This window comes from Gorilla gorilla, chromosome 8 (assembly GCF_029281585.2).
Source record: "Gorilla gorilla gorilla isolate KB3781 chromosome 8, NHGRI_mGorGor1-v2.1_pri, whole genome shotgun sequence".
Classification (NCBI taxonomy): domain Eukaryota; kingdom Metazoa; phylum Chordata; class Mammalia; order Primates; family Hominidae; genus Gorilla; species Gorilla gorilla.
In genome coordinates this window covers 50,123,598-50,148,881 of record NC_073232.2, presented here as the reverse complement: position 1 = coordinate 50,148,881, position 25,284 = coordinate 50,123,598, and the positions used below count along the sequence as shown (strand labels likewise).

Below are 25,284 nucleotides of genomic sequence, written 5' to 3'. Positions count from 1 at the left end.
CATGGTGAAACCCTGTCTCTACTAAAAATACAAAAATTAGCTGGGTGTGGCAGCGCGTGCCTGTAATCCCAGCTACTTGGGAGGCAAGGGCAGGAGAATCGCTTGAACCCGGGAGGCAGAGGTTGCAGTGAGCTGGGATTGTGCCACTGCACTCCAGCCTAGCGACAGAGCTAGACCTCTGTCTCAAAAAGAAAAAAATAATAATATATCATAACACACATATTGCGATGTTGCTATTAAACATAATTTGCACCAGTACCATTGCATAGAATCATAACCATGCCTAAACTGTAAAACAGTGTATTATATATAATTTATAAGCATTCATGTGATTAAAAAAACGTAAAAAATTGTAAACTTTATGTAGGTTTTAAAAGTCATGGTGGCATACAATGGATGTGTAACAATTCTTTGCTACCATTTAGGTGAATATTTCAGTTGATTACACCTTTGTGCTTGGTGATTTTAGTAATTTTTCTCAAGAAAATAGAACCCATTCAACATTGAATATACACAGCTAGCCTCTAATACATAGATTAGCCATTCATTTTGTATCTTTGGTTTCATTGTAGGTAATTTCCTGTCTATATGAGTGTAGAATATTAACACTTAATTTTAATCCTGTTGCAAACTTCAAATCATGGTGGAAGGTGGAATTTTTAAGGGAGCATATCCATATTAAAATGTATCAACACTGTAAAATAGTCTGAGTTGAATTGTGGCTCAGCAGGATTACCAGACTTAAAATTTGTCAATTTATATTTCCTCTGCTAAAAATGTCAATGTTAAGTTTGTAAAATTTGAGAGTAGAACAATAAGAGGTAATGTTATATGTTGTAAGTGCCTTCTGAAAAAATACATACTCTTCTTTTCACCTTTACCGTGTAGTCTGTGATTAGCATATCTATCTATAATAATCAGAGCCATTTGTTTCAAAGGCAATAATGTCGACTGTGGTGAACATATGCCAGTCTGCAGAGATATTAGTTATACTCCATCCATATAGTGTGTAAGATAATACATAATTATTCAGGAGCCATTTGGATGAAGAAATAAGTTGCTTGAAGAAAATAGTCATAAAGTTCACTTCTAAATTATAAAATAATAATTGAAGGCTGGCCCTTGCATTTGAATGTATTAAGATATTTAAGTCAGCTACATGCCAGATAAAAATATACCACAGGCCTCCAGAAAAACTGAGCAAGTATTTAGAAAATGGAAGCAACAGCTTACAAGATATCATTTTAATGGGTTTATAAAAGCTCATGTCTCTAAGGGACTTTTTTTGCTCAAGAAAATGTCATGGAGAAGTAAGTCTCAGTGTTTATGAACAGTATAGTTATTCATAGTTTTCTTTACACAATGCCTATGGTCTGTGTGTCAAACCGCCTGCATGCATTTATGATGGCTTCCTGCCATATAAAATCTGGCTGACTTAATCTCTGTGAACTTGTGTTATGAATAGAGCTTTCATACACCAACTCACTCAGAAGTATCCTTGATGTAAAATAATTTTTATGTAGTTATTCAATTAAAGCTTGTAAGAAGAAAATGTAGATGCTTTTAAATCAAGCATAGGTTAAAAGTAAGCTCATATCTGTAATTAACTCATTAAGCTGCTTGTCCTATTGATAGAATTGAGAAATTGAATTATGAAAAATTTTTTAAAATATACAATATGTTTATTTGAGTGGAAATGTGTTGATAATTCACCTGAAGTAAAACAGAAAATAAGAGACAGAAACAGCTTGAACCCGGGAGGTGGAGGTTGCAATAAGCCAAGATCAGGCCACTGCACTCCACCCTGGGAGATAGAGCAAGACTCCCTCTCAAAAAAAAAAAAAAAAAAAAAAGAGAGAGACAAACAATGCAGCAGAGAAAACAGTCTAGCATTTTTATGGCTAGGATGTACTTCCAGAGAGTATTATTTGAATAACTTTTCTCCCTGACATTTACAATAAAATAATTTAGCCAAGTAACCTCATTGTTAAGAGGTAGAACCCCTTGGAATCTTAAACAAATTAAATGTTGATACTTCTAACATTTCTTAGACATATAAAAGTTTAATATTTATTAGATTTATTTAAATTTCTTCTCATTTTTGCCATCATTAACATTGTAATATATCCTACCTGATTACCATAGTTGTATAGCTTAATACAGACATGTACAGTCATTGTCACAAAGCCTAACACACAGTGAGCTCTGTCTAAACAGTTTTATGTTAATTACTAATGAAATTCACACCTAAGAAAGGCATTTTTTTCAGAAACGAGTTTTGCCTTTGCATCCTTTCATTTCTCTTATCAGTTTTCTCTCTTCTCTTCCCTACCCCTCAATTTCTCTTGACGATTTCACACTCATTTCAAGATCTCGTTGTTAGTCCCCTTTCATCCAGTAAGATTCTTTCCTAAGAAGCTTTCTCATATTGAATATGTCTTATAAATGTATATTACATAAAGTACAATGCCTGATGGTGCCTCATCATTCTTACATTATTTTAACAATTCAAGATTTTTGAAGTAGAAGACATATCCTTCCATTCACTTTTACAACTTTCATATAATTATACTTGTCAGAGATTTAACACAGTTGACTACCCATTTCTTCCTATTACACACCATTTTTTTTAATCTTCACTGGTCACTCCTCTTTAGTCCCCATAGTTTGTTCTTCCTACTTGAGTAAATGTTTAAGTGATGGACTTCTTCAGGTCCTGGCGCTGAATCCTTCTCTATTCTTTTTCTTTAGTCCCTTCTAGGAACTTCTATTTCCAAACCAAAATTTCTAACCTATCCTAGATAACCCTGAACTCAAGCCTTCCATTGCAAATTTAATATAACTAAAATAAAAAAAATTATTCCGCAAACTTCCCCTTGTTCAGTTGTCACATCTTTGCCTATAGAACATTTTGAAAATATTACCTTAAAACTAAAATTTTAAAAAGTTAGAATTTTTAAAATGATAACTTTCACCCAAATTCTTGCTAATGAAGTATCTTGACATAATCCCTGCTTCCCTCTTTTTCATTGACTCTTATAAATGTACCTAGACAATCCATTACTGCTTTTCTAACTTAATATGTTGAATTATGATAACCGATTTAATCCACTTCAAATTTCTTTGACTTCATTTTTTTCCTTTCATACATTCCTTATAGCTAGGGATAACCATATAATTCATATGTGAAAAAAGAGACTTAACCACAAGTCAACTGACTCATACTGACATACTGCTCATTTAAATTAAGTAATGTGGGTGTACTAAATAAAAATTGTTATTATGTAATGGTTAGGTTAGCTATTATATTGAAATCAAACAATTTCATGATCTAAGATATCTATTATTATTCTTATGATTCTCAGTACTATTTCTTCTTTAGTAATACTTCTGTTTAATATTTTCTTAATAGTGTAAACATCTCAGTTAAACTGCTGCTAACAGTTTACTTTTTTTGGGGAAATGAAGTGATACCCAGATAAATACATTTAAAAGATATATTTGAAAGGAAAGAAAATCATTTTAAAGGAATAACCTTCAATGCAATAAAGGTAAATTCAGTTATAGCTAGCATTATTTCTAATATTGTACCGTATGGAATCTATTACTCTCAAATACACATATATTTAAAAAGTTATTGATTATCTGTTATGTTCCAAGCACTATTCCTGGCACTTAGGATGTAGCCATAACAAAATACAGAAAAAGTCACTGCCTTTATGGAACTTATATTCTAGAGAATGAGAGAGAAAACACTTTAGTATGTAATATGAAAAGTGGTGATAAGTGAGATGAAGAAGAATGCAAAATCAGGAGATGGAGAGTGATGGTCCAGTCTGAGTGAGTAGTATTTCGTATTCCACACAGAACAAACAAGTAAGAAGTCCTAAAGTTGGAGCATGTTCTATGTATTTAAAAAACAAAAGAAGGAGGTTGATATAGGTAATAAAAAGTATTTTGTAGTCAGAGTAAAAGGACATGAGTTTAGAGAGATAAGAGAGGATCTAGCTCATGTAGTGCCTTGAAGGCCATGGTAACAACTTTGTATTTTAGCCTTAATAAGATGGAAATGCACTGAAGGGTTTTGAGCCTAGAAGTGATGTGACATAATTCAGGGAATTACTCTGAAAGGGAAACCTATAGAAATAATTTCTCTATTGAAGATAGAGACCCTTTAAATACTGGCAGGATAGAGCAAAGGGATTTCTCAGTCAACATGGAATATTGAGTCTTTGTAATACAGTGGTACTCTATGTAATCTCAGGAAAGCTCCAGAATATACAAATATGAGGAAAAAAATCTATTTTACTATAAGTAAAAGTGACAATTATTATCAATACTGTTAGTAACCTGACTTCTTTAGCTTTTGTAATTTCAGTGACCATACAATTGCAACATCTTATCTATATAATGAGTGATTAATCAGTGAGTCTTTGTGTGTGTGTGTGTGTTATGCTACAATAATAATTAGCCTCATATTTTCATTGGCTTATAAAATAGCAAAGTTTATTTCTTACCTATATGGCGGTCAGATTCTGTAGATTGATTACAGGTCAGATTTGCTCAAATCAAGCAGCCTAGATATGATACATGCTGATCATATAGCATAGGTAAAGTGAAAGGCAAATTATAGAAACATCATGGGTCTTATTACTGCCACTTGGATATTATGTGTGTTAAAAATAGATAATCAGTACTGTGAAGAAAAGTCAGCACAGAGACAAAGAATCTCTCAGAAAGGCAACCTTTACTTTCTGCAGAAAGGGTGCTGCTCACAGATGCAACAATGGCGAGAGCACACTTGAACAAAGGAAAAGCAGACATATTTATCCCTTACGCATTTGGTTTGTCCTTACTGCTGTGTCCTGCCTCCGTTGGCTGGAGCTGGACCTCACAGTCTTAAACTGATACCCGATTTGCTAATAACCTAAAAGTTTTCTAAATAGGTAAGTGCAAGGGAGAACAAAGAAGGAGAGAAAATTGCTTATGAAAGGTTTAAGGAAGCAATAACATTTCCAAATAAGGAAGAGGCATAAGCTATGAGCTAAGACTTGCCTGGGCCTGTCCAGACATGCCTGGGTAAGACAAAGCAACTAACTGGGCTAAAGTGTAAGAACTAATAGTTGATAGGAGGCTTTAGAGTAAGAAGCTATTATTTCTAGTGTCTATTATTTTATTTTTAAACCAAGACGAGCTTTGAAGGGAACTTTTTTACTTTCTACAGTGTGTGACACATGTGCTCATGGATTATTGTCCGAAGCAAGTCATGTGACCAAGCCTAACATCAACTGGGTGAAGAGCTATATGTTCCTTTCTCAAGAGGCACTACAAGTGACATGCCAACGGTCAGGTAAGATCCTCACAAATGAAGGGACTGTGAATATTTGACTGATAATACAAATATTTACTGGATATTTTACAGTGATATTTACAAATATCACTGGCTAACTTTTCCCAGCTTGATATCCTGAAAGAGGCACAGTTTCAGTAGTAAATGGTAAATTTACCTTGATTGCACTGAAGGCTATTTCTTTAAAACTATTTTCTTTCCTTTTGACTATTCCATGTATCCTTTCAGAAGTAAACATTCTTTTTACCCCTTTAAAAAGTCTACTTATAACATCTACTTAATTTGGAATTTATCTAACATTGCCAGTTTGATATAGATACAGAAATTTAATGAGAAAATGCAGTTCTATATTTAGAATATGGATTCTTCAAGATGTTTCTGACACGCATTTGTTTTCATTGAAACATTAAAAAATTATTTAGCTAACATCTGAGGAGCACATTGAATTTTGTACAGTTCAACTTTTTTAAAATGAAAGAACTAGTGTTTCTTCTAGAAGGGAGGAATGGAGATTAGCACCAAAGGAAAATTTGACTCATTCTTTGTCTCATTTGGTCTTGAAGGTTAGAGTCTGAATGTGAGAAACTATGTCCAGGAAGTGTATCTTATGAATAAGCAACTAACACATCACATTTTCATGGAAATTATTTTTAAATAATCAGAGTTAGTAAATTCAGTTTTTGTCTGTTTTTTTTTTTTTAACCCTAAGGCAAGCTCACAGGCCATACTTAAAGTTGTAAATATAAGACTTAAAGAGTAAATTTCTAGGCAGAGCATGGCAAGGTAGATGAATGGATTCCATTAATGTCTGTGGAACCAGCGGAGTTAAATCCTTTTTTCGTTTGTCTCAAAAACGAAGCCCTAAGCAAGCTTTGCAAATGGCAAGAGTAATAACAGTTGAGTCATGAACGTAAGGCTCTTAGTGTTAATGCTCTAATTCATTAAACCAACTCTTTTCCTGATGGAAGTCATTTTCTAAATGGTTTCTAAGCCAAAATGCCTGGCATAATTAAAATTTAAATTTTGGTTATTTTCTTCACTCTCCGCCATTTTTTTAATTCTTTTATTTATTTATTTATTTTTTATTATTATTATACTTTAAGTTTTAGGGTACATATGCACAATGTGCAGGTTAGTTACATATGTATACATGTGCCATGCTGGTGTCCTGCACCCATTAACTCATCATTTAGCATTGGGTATATCTCCTAATGCTATCCCTCCCTCCTCCCCCCACCCCACAACAGTCCCCAGAGTGTGATGTTCCCCTTCCTGTGTCCATGTGTTCTCATTGTTCAATTCCCACCTATGAGTGAGAATATGCGGTGTTTGGTTTTTTGTTCTTGCGATAGTTTACTGAGAATGATGATTTCCAATTTCATCCATGTCCCTACAAAGGACATGAACTCATCATTTTTTATGGCTGCATAGTATTCCATGGTGTATATGTGCCACATTTTCTTAATCCAGTCTATCATTGTTGGACATTTGGGTTGGTTCCAAGTCTTTGCTATTGTGAATAGTGCCACAATAAACATATGTGTGCATGTGTCTTTATAGCAGCATGATTTATAGTCCTTTGGGTATATACCCAGTAATGGGATGGCTGGGTCAAATGGTATTTCTAGTTCTAGATCCCTGAGGAATCTCCACACTGACTTCCACAATGGTTGAACTAGTTTACAGTCCCACCAACAGTGTAAAAGTGTTCCTATTTCTCCACATCCTCTCCAGCACCTGTTGTTTCCTGACTTTTTAATGATTGCCATTCTAACTGGTGTGAGATGGTATCTCATTGTGGTTTTCATTTGCATTTCTCTGATGGCCAGTGATGGTGAGCATTTTTTCATGTGTATTTTGGCTGCATAAATGCCTTCTTTTAAGAAGTGTCCGTTCATGTCCTTCGCCCACTTTTTGATGGGGTGGTTTGTTTTTTTCTTGTAAATTTGTTTGAGTTCATTGTAGATTCTGAATATTAGCCCTTTGTCAGATGAGTAGGTTGCGAAAATTTTCTCCCATTGTGTAGGTTGCCTGTTCACTCTGATGGTAGTTTCTTTTGCAGTGCAGAAGCTCTTTAGTTTAATTAGATCCCGTTTGTCAATTTTGGCTTTTGTTGCCATTGCTTTTGGTGTTTTAGACATGAAGTCCTTGCCCATGCCTGTGTCCTGAATGGTAATGCCTAGGTTTTCTTCTAGGGTTTTTATGGTTTTAGGTCTAACGTTTAAGTCTTTAATCCATCTTGAATTAATTTTTGTGTAAGGTGTAAGGAAGGGATCCAGTTTCAGCTTCCTACCTATGGCTAGCCGGTTTTCCCAGCACCATTTATTAAATACTTTGTATCAAATACAACTCTTCAAAATGTATGACAATTTTCTTATTTGATAATTTTAATTTCATGATTTACAAAATTAAGCTCACGAAATATGAAGAAAATTCACAACTGAATGTATTCTAAATCCTAGGGAAACATTCCCTAAATTGAGTCATTTAATAGTTCTGGAACACGGATCAGCAAATTTTGGCCTGCAGCCAATTTTTTAAAATAACGTTTGTTTACATATTACTATAGCTGCTATTTTTGTGCTACCATGGCAGAGTTGAAGGAAAGGAAACGAAAGGAAAGCAAATGCTTCCTTGTCCATAGTACTCAGATGCCTGCCAAGGTGCTGGAGCTATGTGACATAGAAAGAATTTAGTAGTTGTTTTTTTTTTTTTTTCTCCTCAGATTCCTACTATCCTATAAAATTGGAACTTTAGTCTTTTTAATGGAAAGATGATTTCATTCTTCCATTCATTTTGATAGGTTTGTCCCAATAACAGGAATATGATTTAAGTCAGCTATAACTGTGTCCACAGTTTTCTTTGTTAATATCACAAATCTCTTGTTTTAGAACGTAGGATGAGACAAGACAAGATCTTTTATATGGCAGGTTTGGAAAGTGTCTGCTATGGAGACCCAAATTTTCCCACATTTAAGTACAGAGGTGAATTTTGTGGGGCAGGGGTGGAGTCGGGGGTGGATAGTATCAAACCTAACTTTGACCTTCAGTTCAAACCAAGTTCTTCAATAGACTTCTTCTAGTAATATACACAGAAACTGATATTTGGATTCCTATTTTTTTTTCTAAATTACCCAATTGACTGAGAATTTGGAGATAGGGGAACAGAATTAATATTATGCCCTAACTCCAGCCCCAACCCTCTAACTTTAGCACTCCTGGGGCTGACCAGGAATTTCCCATGGCCAGGAAAGAAACACATTTACTACCAAATCCAATATGTCAAGTGGACAAAAATTTGTAAATTGAGAGGAGAAGTACTTCTCTCCCTTTAGCACACACTGTTTAGCCCATAAAGTAGAATCATTTTCTTTGTGGAAGCATAGAGAGAACATCTCCCTTCTCTCCACATCTAGCCCAAAGCTTGGTCCCTTCAGACCCTCTTGGCCTTGAGGGCATACTGTGATTGACAAGTGGGAAGAAAGTCAGAATTCCCTTTGTGGCTGCAATAGAAAGATATTCTTCTGAAAAATGAATTCCACTATTTATATGTGAATATAGAGAAATTCAGGGCTAGCTTCATGGATACATGACCTGTGCACTTGTACAGAGTCCCATGCTTAGAAGAGTACAACGTTTGGTTTAATATTCTGCTATCCCTGTCTCAAAATAGGCCCAATAAATTAGGTAGCTATCCTGGGTAGGGTATTAGAAGTCACATTCTCTTGTTAAGGTCAACCAGAAATAATGTCATATTTTGATGTTTATGTTTTCCCATGTATACTTCTTAATTGCTGCATTTCTCAGTTGGGAAAAAAAACTGGTGTAATATTGCCCACAAAGAATCTTCATTTAAAGTTGGTCAAATTATCATTTATGTTTTCCCCACACAGGATGGGTTACACCCAGAAATCTCACATTTAGTACTTTGCTTAAGCAGATTATTAAATGTCTGTCCATGAATAACTTCTCATAGACTTGCACAACCACAACACATCTTTAGAAGTAAAACCCCAATTTATGTGTGAACAATGATTTGATCACAAATCCAAGTGTAACAATATTTGAACTGAGAATATTGGTGGCACATAATAGTTACTAAATACATCAATTTATTTACATTAAATAAATTAGTTTCACAAAAGACACAATCTAAAATTCTATTTTCATGTAGGAGGGTTTGTATAAAAATATATTATTTGGCTGCTATTAAGAATAACTAATATTATTCTGTAATTATAATTTTAACATGCCCTTTGTTAATAAAACAGATACCTGAAATGGATATTTTAACTGCCGTATCTGCTTATTCTGGCCTTAAATACTATTTTGGATTAACTAATTCATAAATTTTTAAATTCCTAATCAAGTTGCTAATCACAAAATGCATTTATTTTCAGTAAATTCACAAGTTAAGCAGAAAAAAGTATAAACCTAATAAATTGAACTTTTAAATAGTAGTGATTTTTTTCTATCTTCCATTTTTGTTTCATTTTGTTTACAATGACTGAAATTATTTGCTATTTAAATACCTGCATTAGTTAAAGTTAAGATGTTGTAGTAAGGATACTCCAAAATACAGTGGCTTAAATAAAACATTAATACAGTTCTCTCTCATGAGACAGAGCTGAGTGGTGCAAAACAGAACAGCTCTGCTCTATAAGGCCATTCGAAGACCTGTATTTCTTTTATTTTCTTACTATGCCGTTTCATAGAGTTGTCCTTGTCTCAATGGTTGAAGCTAGCCACCGCTATATCCAGTCTGCTAGTGGGAAGAAGAAAAGAGGAAGCTTAAAGGCAAAAGGCTTCATTTTATTTATTTATTTATTTATTTACTTATTTATTTATTTATTGAGACAGGGTCTTGCTCTGTCACTCAGGCTGGAATGCAGTGGCATAATCATAGTTAACTGCATCTCCAAAGTCCTGGGTGCAAGCAATTTTTCTGTCAGCCCCCTGAGTAGCTGGGACTACAAGTGCACACCTCTATGCCTGGCTAAGAGGCTTCATTTTTAAACAGGTGACCTACAAATCACACGCCTGACTTTTACTCAAATATCATTTTTCCAAACTTAGTCATGAGGCCAAGGCTGTGAGTAAAGTTGGCAGCTATGGTCCATGCACCTAACTAAAAGTCAGCAACCAAGAGCGAGAGGGAGAGAGAGAAGGAAGAAAAACCATACTGGGGTTACAATTAATGCTATAATATCTCAAGTGTTTAAGCTGTTGTAACTGACACATAATTCTAATAAGGTCCAAAAGATATGAAGGATTTAATGTGTACAGCCTCTTAATCCTTGGCAAAATGGAACTAAGTTAAATTAAAAGGTTGGAATTACTATATTCCTTATTTCACTTGTAAATAGCAACATAAAGTACTATTAATAAATACTAGAAACATTTCAAATATGGAATATTATAATCAGGAATTTTATGAGAATTTAGATACCTATATTTGGAGAAGCAATACTTCTCAAAGTTCCATCCCTTGGCCTTGCATTGGTCTTTTTGAAGTTGGGTTGTTTGCAACATAAGAATATAATTACAGTGAATATATTTATTTAATATAATTTATGTTCCTTATTCTTAAGTTTTCTCTTTTCTAAAAATTTGATGTTGGTACATTTTCATTAATAAACTGACAATGATATAATAGGTTTTGGATATTGTTGTGAATTCCATATTCCTAAAATATAAGTTGGCCGTCCATTGTGGTCCACCTATATAAATTAATTAATTAATAAATAGTACTGGTGCATAAGATCCAAAAACATTGTGGCCGATAATGTGAAGAGTAAATGGGAGTTTTCTCCATTATGAGGTTACATTGCACAATGCAACTCTGAACAAAAGGTATTCCGAAATAAAATCCTATATCTAAGGTAATGTATGATGAAGAAACAACACGGAAGCCTTAAAGGATTTGCCCAAGTTTGCACGATTTGGCAAAGGCATTGCTGGCCCCAGAACACTGGCTTCAGCTTATTTCTTTTTTTTTTCTATTGCATAATAAAAGCAATGTTTTCCATCGTGTAAATGGTGGAACATAATTCCTCTGGATATTATTATTTAAAAAATAAATTGTAAAACATGCCAAATAAGTTCATGAAAAGACTACAGTAAAAATTAAAAAGGAAAACTAGTGTCTTTATTGCAGCCTTTTCTAAACTAAGGTGCTTTGTGAGTTACAAGAGAGGGATAGAGGACAGAGCATTTTACACAGCTTCCTGTCTTTGAATGAGCGTCCCTTTATTTCTGCTTACTGAGAATATTTTTTGAGAAACATTTCTCTCTTGGAAATGATTTTAAGCAGACCGTCAACAAACTTTCAAAAGCTTTCTTGTATCAGTATATTTCAAACTCACACACATCTTAAGTTATGCCATATGACTTGCACATAACGTGCAGCATACTGAGATACCATTAACTGAACTTTCCTGTATTCAAGTGTGGGGTTCAAGAGGTGCAAACCAATGTTTACTTTTCTGTTCTTATAAAACTCTGGTGCTTCAGAAGACCAAGAAAATACATGAATTCAGGAACTTTCACCTTTAAGTATTCAAATGGCATTTGGTTTATAATGGGCACTAAAGAAATATGTAGCACAGATCACTTACGATAGCATCCCGCTGCAGTCTTTAAAATTAGTCCTCAAGTGATTGAGAACATTAGAGGCACGTCTTTTGTCATTGTTATATGTGAAAACGCAACAGCAACCTACACCTTCCACACATGCACACACACACACACACACACACACAAAATTAAGACAATTGGAGCTAAAAAATACAATATCATAACGGGTTATCCCTTTTTGTACTTGTGCACATTTTTTATGTACTTGCCCTGATTTAGTATTTATTTTTTTTGCTGGGTTCCCATTTTCAATTTTCTTCATCCACCATTTCTTTTGTTTTTTATGTGTGCTACTATTCTCACTCATTCTTTTACCCATAAACATAACTCATTCTTACTGAGTCACAAATGGCTCCAAGGCATAGAAATATCTTTAAAAGACCATTTCCAAAGTCCAGAGATTTTTTTTATGTTGGTCAATAAATGCTACATGTTTGGGCTTGATTCACATTTTACAAGAAGAGTAATGGAGATGTGATTGGAGTCAGCTAACAGGTATTTTTTTGGAAAGACGTTTGGTGGAAGTGTCACATTTTATCTTAGTTGACTTGTTTGACATTTATTAAGTTTCTCTATTAAGGTTTATCTAATGTTTTTCTCTTGATCAGACTGGGGTTATGTGATCTTTGGAAGAAGGCCACAGAGCTAAAGTGCCATTCTCATCAAATTATATAAAAAGTACATATTTTCAACATGACATTACTGTTGATGTTGACCTGAGGTAGTGCTTGTCAGGTTTCACCGCTTTAGAGTCATTCCTTTTTTCCTCTTGCCATACTGTATTCTGTGAAAGAAAGTCACCATTTAAAAATCCAAACTAAAAAAAGTGAGAGTCATTTTCCACCTCCTTGAGGGCAAATATCTACATAAATTATTTGAAACTGTTCTGCAGGGGAGTATTGTCTCTTCTCTCCCATTTATTAATTTATTCATTTATTTATATCTGTATGGACTCCCTGATATTTATTTTATTATTTGGGTTATAATCCAATAGCACTTTATTGTGTTGCTCAAATTGTCTCAGTTTTGACAACTGGGAACTCTTTCAATGGCTCCTGTGTCTCTTTGACATATCCCCATCATTATGGTGTTGTTTATGTTTTATTTTATTTGTTTTGTTGTTTATGTTTATTTATTCTTGCTAAGTCCTAGAACGTGCCATTTCTACAAGGAGCCTTGGTTCATTTTACTGGAGAATTATATTAGAAACAAAAATCTGGGTGATAGGTATCTGTGAATTCTTTAATAAATCCACCCCTTCTCCAATTGAAAGTCATATTGTCCTTGTGATAGTTTACTGAGAATGATGGTTTCCAGCTTCATCCATGTCCCTACAAAGGACATGAACTCATCATTTTTTATGGCTGTATAGTATTCCATGGTGTATATGTGCCACATTTTCTTAATCCAGTCTATCAATGCACGTTGTGCACATGTACCCTAGAATGTAAAGTATAATAAAAATATATATAAAAAAATTTAAAAAAGATTAAAAAAAGAAAGTAATATTTTATATAAGCTCCTGTAATGATAGTATGCATTGAGTAGTTGCTGAGTGCTGGGCATAGTTTTAAGCACTTTATCTCTACCTCTGCATTTAATCTCTAAAATAAGTCTTTGATATCAGTACTATTGTTTTCCCTACTCTGTCCAGAACGGGGCTGATTTCTCAAGGTCACACAGAATAGTAAGTGATGTAATACAGATTCACACCCATGCAGTCTGACTTCTCTAGTGTCACTCATTCAGAAACTGAGTATTTTCTCCATCGTTTTAAAACGACAATCCTTTCTTTGTTTTGTTTTGTTTTGTTTTGAGAGGAAGTTTTGCTCTCTTGCCCAGGCTAGAGTGCAGTGACACGATCTCGGCTCACTGCAAACTCCACGTCCGGGGTTCAAGCGATTCTTGTACCTCAGCCTCCTGAATTGCTGGGACTACAGGCATGCGCCACGTGCTCTGCTAATTCTTGTGTTTTTTAGTAGAGACAGGGTTTCATCATGTTGGTCAGGCTGGTCTTGAACTCCAGACTTAAAGCGATCCACTCGCTTCGGGCTCCCAAAGTGTTGAGATTACGGGCGTGAGCCACCGTGCCCAGCCAGAACTTAATCCTTTCTTTCATTCATTGTACTTCTTTGAACGTACAGCTAATTTGCTTCTTATATTAAAAAAAAACATTTCTGACATTATGGAAGCTCTCCTAAAAACCTAAAAACTTTATGAAAATTAGGCACTGTTCTATTTGCAATACTTTATCACACTGTATTAAAATTGTACATATTTAAATCTCTCTCACCACTAGCTAATAAACTTCTTAAGATCTGGAATTTCATCTCTTGTATCCCTGATCTTGTCATTATTTATGCTTGCAATACATCTGAATAAATGCATGTCTACTTTTTGTTATGAGGCTGCAAGCAACTAATACATCTGATTCATATTAATGTTTCATTTTTAATAATTTATACTCTCTTGACCACATTGTAGATGTTTAATAATTAATGAATGAATGAGTATGGATCTGTGAAATATGTCTTATCACCCCTATGTGGATGAAATTTGAATGATATTTTTTAAAACAGAAAATAAATATAGGAAGACTAGGTCTAAATTTCCTCAAGATATTTATGCTAGGAATTTGTTTCTCTAAATAGTGTGTAGTCCTTCAATTATTTCAAATTGTTGTAAAGATTCGTGGACTTTTATTTTGCTTTGTTTTGTCTTAGTCTACAATTAGTAATTTTTAATTTACCTAATAACTACAGAACCCAAGGTAAATAAGATAATAGTTTTTTTTAAAAAGGAAGATTGAGTAAAAGGGTAAATTTAAAAGAATTGTGGTGGACCAGGCATGATGGCTCATACCTGTAATCCTAGCACTTTGTGGGGTGAAAGCCAGAGGGTCACTTGAGGTCAGGAGTTCAAAACCAGACTGGCAACATAGCAAGACCCTGTCTCAACAACAAAAAAATATTTAAAAAATTAGCCAGATGCGGTGGCACACATTGTAATTCCAGCTAATGGGGAGGCTGAGGTGGGAGGATCCCTTGAGCCCAGGAGTATGAGGCTGCAGTGAGCTATGATCATGCCACTGTATTCCAGCCTGGGGAACAAAGCAAGATCCTGTCTCTAAAATAAAATAAAGTAAAAGTAAAGATTAAAAAAAGAAGTTGTGAATACTGAAACAGAAGAGAATTATTTTAGGTACTTCAATATTTATTTCTGATTTCTTGTCTCTGGCCAAAAGAAAGAGAGGGGGAGTTAAAACTGAAGTGAATTTAGTCCTTTATCATTATTCAACAAATTCAGTGAACAGAAAAATATAATGGATTTTCTAGGAATAGCTTCTGTTATTTTAGAAATGCTGAAAGTAGATTAAAAGCTGCATAGTTATTGACCTAAAAATATCCACTGCTAGAATTTTTCTTTCATTATTCAGAAGCAAATGCTTTGCTAAAAACCTATAAATAAAAGTACTGATGTTTTTAAGTATGTTTGAAGAGCTCACTTTTGGAACAATTGCATCAATCCAGGATAATGTTAATCTATTGGAAAAAATTAGAGACCATGTTTATTGGATATTTAACTCTGTGTGGAAAGTAATTTCTTATTCATCTCTCTGCTCCTTCTAACATCTAATAGTGTTTAGCCCATAAGAGTCAATGATAAATATTTATTGTATGTCTGCATAAAATACAGACATAAAATGTCTGTTTAAAATTAATTTTAAGTCAGTTTTCTCATAGAAAAACTGTGGTTTAGCATATTGTTAACTTAAGTAGGTATTGACATAATAGTTATTGAACTTAAACTTTACTATTTTTTGAATGAAAAATATTTTGTATAAATTCACTTATACAACTGTTATTGTACCCTCTGACTTTTTTTGGAAGAAGTAAAAATTATATTATGCAAGGAAATTTTTGACAGAATATAAGGGACAGATAAATTCAAAGTGTTTTTTATTTTCACAATTGCATTCAGTTTTATTTTCCATTTTAATAATATATTTTCATAAACAGGGACAAATGAATTATAAAAAGTAAACAAATTGCAGCCTACTAATGGCACTGATGCTTTCCCACAGATTCTTAGGTTAAGTCTGTAAAGAAATAAAATCATTAATTTGAAATGTTTCTAGGTTATTTGTGCCCCAAACTTCATAATGAAAAAAAGTATACCCAGATTTTCCTTTACATTTGCATTATGGATACTGTTTTCTTTTTTTAAATGTTGACTTCACAGTAATTCGCAGCCTATAGTCCACTAATTGTGACATACATAATTAATATTTGTTGGATTAAATTTCACTGTTCATTAACATGACTTTGAGTAAGAAGGCTGACCTAGTAAATTTCCACAATAAACGATGTTAATATTACCAGTAAATTCTAGTTAAGTTCCATGCAAAAGCTGTTTTTTTATCTTAAGCAACCTGAGTTATCAAAATATCTAACCCTCATGTATTTTAAGTATTGTTCTGGAGATTCATCAATTTAATCAAAGCTATTGCTTCAGTCCTGATAAGTATTCTTGTTGTAAAAGACTCTAAAGTACTGTACAGATTTGTAATCAGCAAAAACCAACAAACACATGCAATATATTGGACAATGTGCCCAAATATTTTATTACTCTATTTATTATATTTTCCAATGAGTTGTAAAATATAGTTTACAAATCATTACATTGACTATTAGCACATTATGAGCCTTCAACATATTCCATTACACAGGAAGAGAAAACTGAAGTCTTAAGATGAATGCAAAAACATACTTAAAACAATAGCTCTAGAGGAAGATATATGGTTTATAATTCTTCATATAGTCTACCTGATGGCAAAAAAAAAATCTTAAATCAATAAAAAATTTGCTGGTCTTATACTTTCTTTGTGCCCAGTGTATATAATCTCTCATTCTCTTAATATATATGTGAACTCACAACTGATTCTACACTCAATATGTTGTGATATTTTGTTTTGGTTTAATATGTGAAGAAAATCTGGACTCACATAGACATGTAATTGAAAAAGGGAGGAGTATTTTAAAAGCCTTATGATTGGTGCAGTTAGTCCAATTTGATGTTACACCCAGCTTTACAAATAGTAGTTTCTTAAAGATTTGTTGCAATTTGGAATGAAAATTGTATCAGTGAACTTCTCATAATCTGTTTAATTTGACTGATATATCTTAGATATAAAGTGAATTTTTGGTAAGGTCACTGATCATTTGAAAAATTATCAGTTTACTGGGTTGTGTAGATTTCACAAAAGTTGATACCCTTAACTAGGCTAAATGTTAATAATCACATGTTAATATCACCATTGAGCTCATCAGAAACATTTTCTTGTACTGAGAAACTGTCAAGCTCATAATGGTGGATAAAAGTTTTGCAAAATTCTGTTTCTCTTGAAATTAAAATTTCATTATTTGCAACACACACTGTTAGTTGTTTTCCTTTAAGTAAACAGTTCTGTTCCTTAACTTCGTAACACTAAATTCTGAATAACAATACTTTGACGGTCATTGGATGGTCATTGGATGGTCAGTGGAGATGGTGTTTAGTATCAACAGATAGCTACATCAGCTCACGAGTCAAACAACTGCACAATTATTTTTCTTGATACAATCTTCATACTTGGATGGGCAGCAGAAATGCACTTTATATATATTTCTCATTTTCATCATATAGAATATAAAAAGACATGCTTTCAAATTAAAAGATTTAGTAAAATTAATAATTTTCTAAGACATTCTTAGGTGAAACAGGTATTTTTTTTCACGTGTGTGGTGGGAAAAATTATTTGGTATCACTGCCTCAATTCCTGATAACACATCAATGATTTTACTTATCACTGCTTTTGTATCATGAATTCAAATGCATACACAGTGAGAAAGGCAAATACTTTCTTAGCATTATTAAGAAAAAGTTTTTTATTGGACCAGCTGAGAGGGTTACAGTGAAATTTGGAGCCAAAAATCACAGCTTAATAACTATTGTTCTAAATATATCTAACCAAAAACTGATAGCATTCTATGGAATAGAATACAAAGTAACTGTAACTGCAAAATCTTCCATATGTGCAACAAGAAAAGATTTTGTATGAGAGACTTTTGCTTTCTGGGAGAATCCTGCTTGTTGAAGATATGTTGGAGGTGACATCTTATTTACGAATTAAATACAGGCCATTTGTTTCTTATTTTGTCTTGAAGCTTACAGCTTCTTTTACGTTTCTATTCACCCCCACTGCCTTTTAAAAGCACATCAGAATGATAGATATTCAGAGTTCATATTGTAGCTTACACAAAACAGAAGAAATTATATTTGGAGTAAAAATAAAGAACCTTTTCTTTCACCTTTATATTTAAAGCCTCTCAACTCAGGAGATACAGTGTGGAAGATCTTATTGAAACCACCTTTGCAAAAATTATAACTGAGAAAACTATGGCAATGAAAGAGATCTACCTGATTCCATCTTGCTTCTAACCTCTACGCTCTCCTAATTTATACCTGGGTTTAGGCAGAACTATTTTTTGGAGGAACTTCGTTTATAGTTTAACTTTGGAACAAAGATGACCACAGCCTCATCCCAAAACAAACTCCCTTCCTGCCTGGAGGCTAGATTGCCTTTGTGGGACTAACAAATTAGCTACAAGATTAGAGATTATGATTTAGGAGTCATGCATCTGGAGGCTACAAGATGCTGAACCTCCCCAGATTGCTTCTGGGGATAACATTACTTTTGTAAAACCTGAGATCAGTGCTTGAGATATTTTACAGACACTGTACTTGATGGCTTATTTGGTCTTGTGGTCCCACCCAGGAATTGACTCAGTGCAAGAGGACAGCTGGGGCTCCCAATGATTTCATCTCTCACCGCACCAGTCAGCACTCCCCACTGTCCAACCCCTGCCACCAAATTATCCTTGAAAACCTCGATCCCCAGGTTTTCAGGGAGACTGATTTGCGTAATAATAAAACTCTGGTCTCCTGCACAGCCAGCTCTGTATGAATTAAACTCTTTATTACAATTCCCCTGTCTTGATAAATCGGCTCTGTCTAGGCAGAGGGCAAGGAAAACCCCTTGGGCAGTTACATTATCTCTTTTCTTCTTAGAACGTAAGTCTTTCTCCATTGTATTGAAAGGTCATTAAGAGTCTGTTCAAATAACTCATATGTGAAATATGACAAGAATTCTATACTAATATAATGTTATCCAGTAATATTTACAGCAAAGTTACTATTTATGCAGTGTTTTGCTGGAGCCAGTTTATAATGGCACACAAGAGTCAACTATACACCTCTCTTCCCAATGCTACATTTGATGATGTCATCAAAATAAAGCTGAGATATGCCAAACTCATTGTCAATCAGAGTTTGCCTAAGGAGGTATTTCTAACAATAAAACATAATTGAGTCCCGAAAAGATATGTAAAATATTCCTTTTTAATGATACTGCTGCTGTTGCTGACAATAGTAATTATATTTATTTTTTGGCCAAAAAATTTAATTATAAACTTTTGCCAAATTGTCTTTGTCAATTAATAAAGTTTAAAATTTATCAAGTATTTCTTCTACTGTGTTTGGAAAAATTCCCTGGATCTCTATTGAGCTTACTTTGAATAATTAAAAAAAACTCTTATTTTAATATGAGGAAATCTTCCAGTGCTGACTTTGCCCTGTATCAGACATAAATTCTTAAAATAAAGACTAAATATTTTATGTAAGCATTTTAGCAAATGTTTCCAGTACTTTGGATGGCATCATGTATACATATTAGATAATATTTACTTAAGGATGCCAATATAAAAAAAACTAGATCTTTAGCAAAAACCCAACTCAATATAGAGTTATCCTTGTGTTTAATTGAAATAAATTTTTGACTTTTTAGCAAAAATAATTTCCATATCTTCAATAATTTTGTTAAGAAGTATTAAAAAACCTGTGAGAGACTGGTTTAAAGTTAATATGATGAAAAAATAGGTAAACCTCATGAAATAGAGCTACATGAGAAAATAGCACCCAGCACAGTCCCAGTGGTCAATCTATCAATGTTAATTAAGAGAAGTTCTGCCTGGGTCTAAAGAACAGGAAAGAAAATGAGAAATGTGGTCAGTAAAACAACAGCAAGAAAAGAAAGAGGGCTTGGTTAGATGTCAAGATACCCTTCTGGTTTTCAGCCCAGTTCTGCCACTAACTAGCTGTGTCCCTTACTCTTATGGAATGTGTTTCTTTGGGCCCTTGTTGGCTTAAATGTACAGTGAGAGAAATTAATTGGTCTGCTTTAAATTTCTTACATTTCTAAAACTTACAGTATGATTAAGGACATAGGATAATCAAGGAGATTTATATATATATATATTTATATATATAATCCAACAACTACTGCATGATATATATATAGAGTTTGAACCATGAGTTTTGATCAGATTAGTTCAACTGTGATGAGTTTATAAAACAGCCTAAACAAAACAATTTCCTCTCTCCTTTCTGCTCAGAACATGGCAACTGCAGAAAACCCGTGGTCAGTTTCATAGTAAATTATGAGATTGTGACACTTCTGCCAAAAGGGATAACACAGATTCCAAAACCTCTAGAAATTTTTAAGGTATTTCCACAGGTTTCAGAAAACCAAAACAAAGCAAGAATATTTATTACAACATAAGATTTTGGTAAATGTGTTTTTTCTCTTTCATATATAATGTTGAAAACATATCATGCGGCTGGGTGCGGTGGCTCACGCCTGTAATCCCAGCGCTTTGGGAGTCCAAGGAGGGTGGATCACCTGAAGTCAGGAGTTCGAGACCAGCTTGGCCAACATGGTGAAACCTCATCTCTACTAAAATACAAAAATTAGCCGGGCATGGTGACGGGCAACTGTAATCCCAACTACAAGGGAGGCTGAGGCAGAAGAATTGCTTGAACCCAGGAGGCAGAGGTTGTGGTGAGCCAAGATCATGCCACTGCACTCCAGCCTGGGTGACAGAGTGAGACTCCATCTCAAAAAAAAAAGATATCATGCATAGCACTAAATACAGTATAAACTAAGACATATTCTTGGCCTGGTGATTAATGTTTATAGTGGATGATTATAATCAACTGGTTCAGAAAGTTTTTAAATTTTTAGAGTGTAAGACTTATTGGCTATAAGAAGAAAATAGTAATTTAAAGATGTAAAATTCTTTTATTAATACATAAAATAAAACTACACAAGTAATTGAAAATAATGGGCTATAAAACCAAAGGCGATGATTGACATCAGTGTTACTGATAGCTATATTATAGTGTGATGTACAAATAAAAATCACAACTTGGAAACATAGTATCAAATTTCCTCAGAAATCATAAGTTGAGAATAAATGTTCTTTAAAGAGGAACTCCAGGCTCAGATGTTAGCTGACCTGGATTTTAAACTTGGCTACCTTCTTTCCAATCATATAATCTTTCATGTCTATCTCTATTAGTAATAAGGTTAATCTAAAGTAAATGATAATTTTTATGCTGTGATACAAATTGTTTTTATTTTATTATATATTTTTCTCTCTTATTTGAACTTTATATAATAATCATATATCACTTTTAGTAAATACATAATGATAAAATCCAAAGGAAATACAGCAAGATTTTAAGAAATTATTTATTCTGAACAGTAAGAGTTTGAAGAATTATTGTTCTTTTCTGCATTTTTTGCATTTTAATAATTAAAATTCAGTTTATTAAAATCATTAATTATGCCATCATTAAAAATAAAAATATATTTAATGCAATTTATACCTTAAGCTCTCTATATATTTTACATTTATCTCAACAAATATTTATAACAACTTTAGGCTACTGAAAATGTTATTACTTTCCTTGTATCAATTAAAAAATGCAGGTTGAGAAAGATTACTATCTTCTCCAAAGTTGTAAGTGTTACAGATAGGATTAGAACATAGATATGCCTTATTTAGCTCATGACATTTGTAGCCCACATTTCCCATTGATTAAAGGGACCAATTAGTTCAGCCAAAACTGCAAATTCAGTTCTCTTCTCTACAACTAGCCTTAGGGTTGTGAAAACCATTTTTATTCATGATCCATTTCCAATAAACAGAATATCCTTTTTCTTTCATTCATGCCTAACATAAATGTAAAATCAAAGGTGTTTTGGGGAGAACATTGAAAATGAGGATTTCAATATTAACATTGACTGAAATAGATGACAAGATCATAGGAACCATCTAAGTGTGTTTTTCTTTATAATGCCTAGAAAAATCAGCACTGGTGGTTTCTGTGTAGAAGTTCAATAATGTTTTATCTCATCTGTAATATATAAATAATTATGGTAGAACAAGAAATAGTTTCAGACCAAACCCTATTTTCTAAGATTGCTCTTACACTGTGAGATCAATTTATTTGCAAAAGTTTCTTCTTTTCATTTTTTTTCCCTCAGGATTATCCTTTCTACTCTCCTACTTTCTGAACTACTTTTCCCCCACTGTAAGTCTTAAAGAAGTTCAATGAGCTATAAGTGAACTCAGGTAGACAACTCAACAAAATCAAGAAGACAATCCATGAACAAAATGATACTTTGAATAAATAAATATAAACCATAAAAAACTTGAATTATTCAGTTCAGTCATAATACATGACTTTAAACTTCAAAACAGTTTGTTATAGTACAGCCAAAATCATTAAAATTGGTCAGCTAAGAAGTATATATTTTTCTAGTTCTCTAATAGATAGCTGTACATTATATTCACAACTTACAAAATCTGTCCAGCAAGATAACAGAATAGAAGACACTTAACATTGCTTCCCCTACAAAGGTATAAGCAGTAACTATTCAAAGACAATTAAACTAACCTGAAGTTACTAGAACTTGAGAGAGAAGCAGAGGAACTGATGGAGCCTGCAGAAATGAGAGAAGCTGTGACTGATAAATGACGATTTTAGAATATGCCACCCACTACCCCAAGCCACATAACAGCTCACAGAAAATTTCTATACATTTAGGATGTCTGAGTTGGAAGAAATTGGAAGTTGAAAATAAACATTCAATTTCCCTATCAGTTGAGGAGGCTTCATGGGATGTCTACATGGGTCTCATCCCATGGAAAACACTGAGAGTTCCAGGAGGGCTGAATGACCTGAGTGAACTGAAGATAAAATCAGGAGAGCTGATTGCAGCAACTGTCCTGTGGCTCTTGGTAGCTGCTCTGCATTCTGCTCAGCAGGAATGCCATGCTGAGGAGACTGTCAAGTCTCATAGCACTGCAGAGGTTATGAGCCCTGGAAATGCCTGAGTCCTTTTTTGTGTTTATGTGGCACCTTCCCCTGACCCAGAAGCAGCTGAAATATTTAGTAAGTTCTGGTGCTCACAATAAGTCTTTTCCAAATAACAAACAATGGCAGAGCAGTGATTTCACTCCAGTGCAGCATTTAAATTCTGATATACACTAAATCCTCCCCACTCAGGAGTCAAAAGCTGGACAGCAGTTAAGTTCTGATATTAAGTTGTAATGATCTAAGACCACAAAAAACACCTGCAAAAACAGAAAGAGGTGACCATCTCCTCAAATTCACAGGCATCAATATAAAGATAAAAGGATTAATAAAAATCAGGAAAATATGACACCAACAAAAGAAATAAACAAAGCTCTATAATGGACACAGAAGAATTGATCTATAAAATGTCTGAATTCCAAATTCAGAATAATCTACTTTAAAATTTTCAGGGAATCACAATAAAATATAAATAGAAAATTAACTAAAATTTGGAAAACAATCCATAAATACAATGAGATATTTGACAAATAAAGAAACATTTTTAAAGCCCAAATAAATCCTAGAAATAAAGAATATAATAACTGAACTGAAAAAACTCAATAGAAAGCTTTTACAGTAGACATAATCAGAGGAAACAGCTTGAAGACATGAAATTAATCAAAGGAGCAAAAAGAAAAAAGAAAAAATATGGTGAAGAAGACCTTCAGGAAGTGTGGGACACTATTTAAAGTAAACTAACTTTCACAAAATAGGAGTTTCTGAATGAGAAAAGGGAGACTAGACCTAGAACACATATTTAAGGAAATCATAGCTAAAAACCTCCTAAATCTACATGTAGAAAACAACATCCACTTACAAGAAACATAGAAGTTACTAATCAAATTAACTCAAAAGGAATTCCCCAACACCCTTCAAATTACGATAAAAAAAATCAAAGACAAAGAAAGAATACTGAAAAAAAGAAGAGAAAAGAGACATATCACATTAATCAGGGCCCTAATACAGCTTTCATCAGATTCTCAGCAAAAACCCTGCAGGAAAGGAGAAAATGATATGATATATTCAAAGTAGTGAAGGAGAATAAAAATCTGCCAACCAAGAATATTGTACCAAGCAAAGGTATTCTTCAAACATAAAGAAAAGATAAAGTCTTCTGCAGATAAACCAAAGCTGAGGGAATTCATCAACACTAGACCTACTAAAATGCTAAGGGAAGTTTTTTAATCTGAAAGAAAAGGATGCTAATATGTAAAAAGAAAACATCTTAAGGTATACAACTCATTGGTCATAGTAAGTAAACAAATTCAGGACACTCAAAAACTAATTGGGCCAGGTGTGGTGGCTCATGCCCGTAATCCCAACACTTTGGGAGGTTGAGGTGGGCGTATCACCTGAGGTAAGGAGTTCAAGACCAGCCTGGCCAACATCGTGAAACCTCGTCTCTACTAAAAATACAAAAATTAGCTGGGCATGGTGGCATGCACCTATAGTCCCAGCTACTTGGAGGCTGAGACACGAGAATCGCTTGAACCCAAGAGGCGGAGGTTACAGTGAGCTGAGATCATGCCACTGCACTCTACCCTAGGTGAATGAGCGAGACTCTGCCCCCTCCCCTCCAAAAAAATAAGAAACTGTAAGTGTATATAAATCACTTACATCTTTTTTTCTTTTCTTTTTTTTTGTCTTGAGACAGCATCTCACTCTATCACCCAGGTCAGAGTGTAGTGGTGTGATCTCAGCTCACTGTAACCTTTGCTTCCCAGGCTCAAATGAATTACCCACGTCAGCCTCCCAAGTAGCTGGAACCATAGGTGTCACTTATATCTTTATATAATATCGCTTTCATCTTTTAGTATCTAAAAGAAAAAAAATTAATGATAATAACAACAATTGTTTAAGAGAAAGAACATGTAAAAAGAAGTAAATTTACATATAAAAATCCAAAATTTGGAAAAAGACTGGTTTAAAATGTAAAAACTTACGATAAATACACTAAAAATAAAAAGTGCTGAACCAAAGCATACTAGAGAGAAT

General features: G+C 33.7%; 1 long non-coding RNA gene across 3 annotated transcripts in view; it reads left to right on the top strand.

The window, feature by feature from the left end:
- The window catches only part of LOC109028669 (uncharacterized), a 109,337-nt gene that overhangs the window by 40,400 nt on the left and 43,653 nt on the right, over positions 1-25,284 (top strand). For all 3 annotated transcript variants that reach the window (XR_008668786.2, XR_008668785.2, XR_008668788.2), the window contains exon 5: positions 5,225-5,350. This is a non-coding gene — a long non-coding RNA (uncharacterized lncRNA). The remainder of the gene's footprint in view (positions 1-5,224; positions 5,351-25,284) is intronic.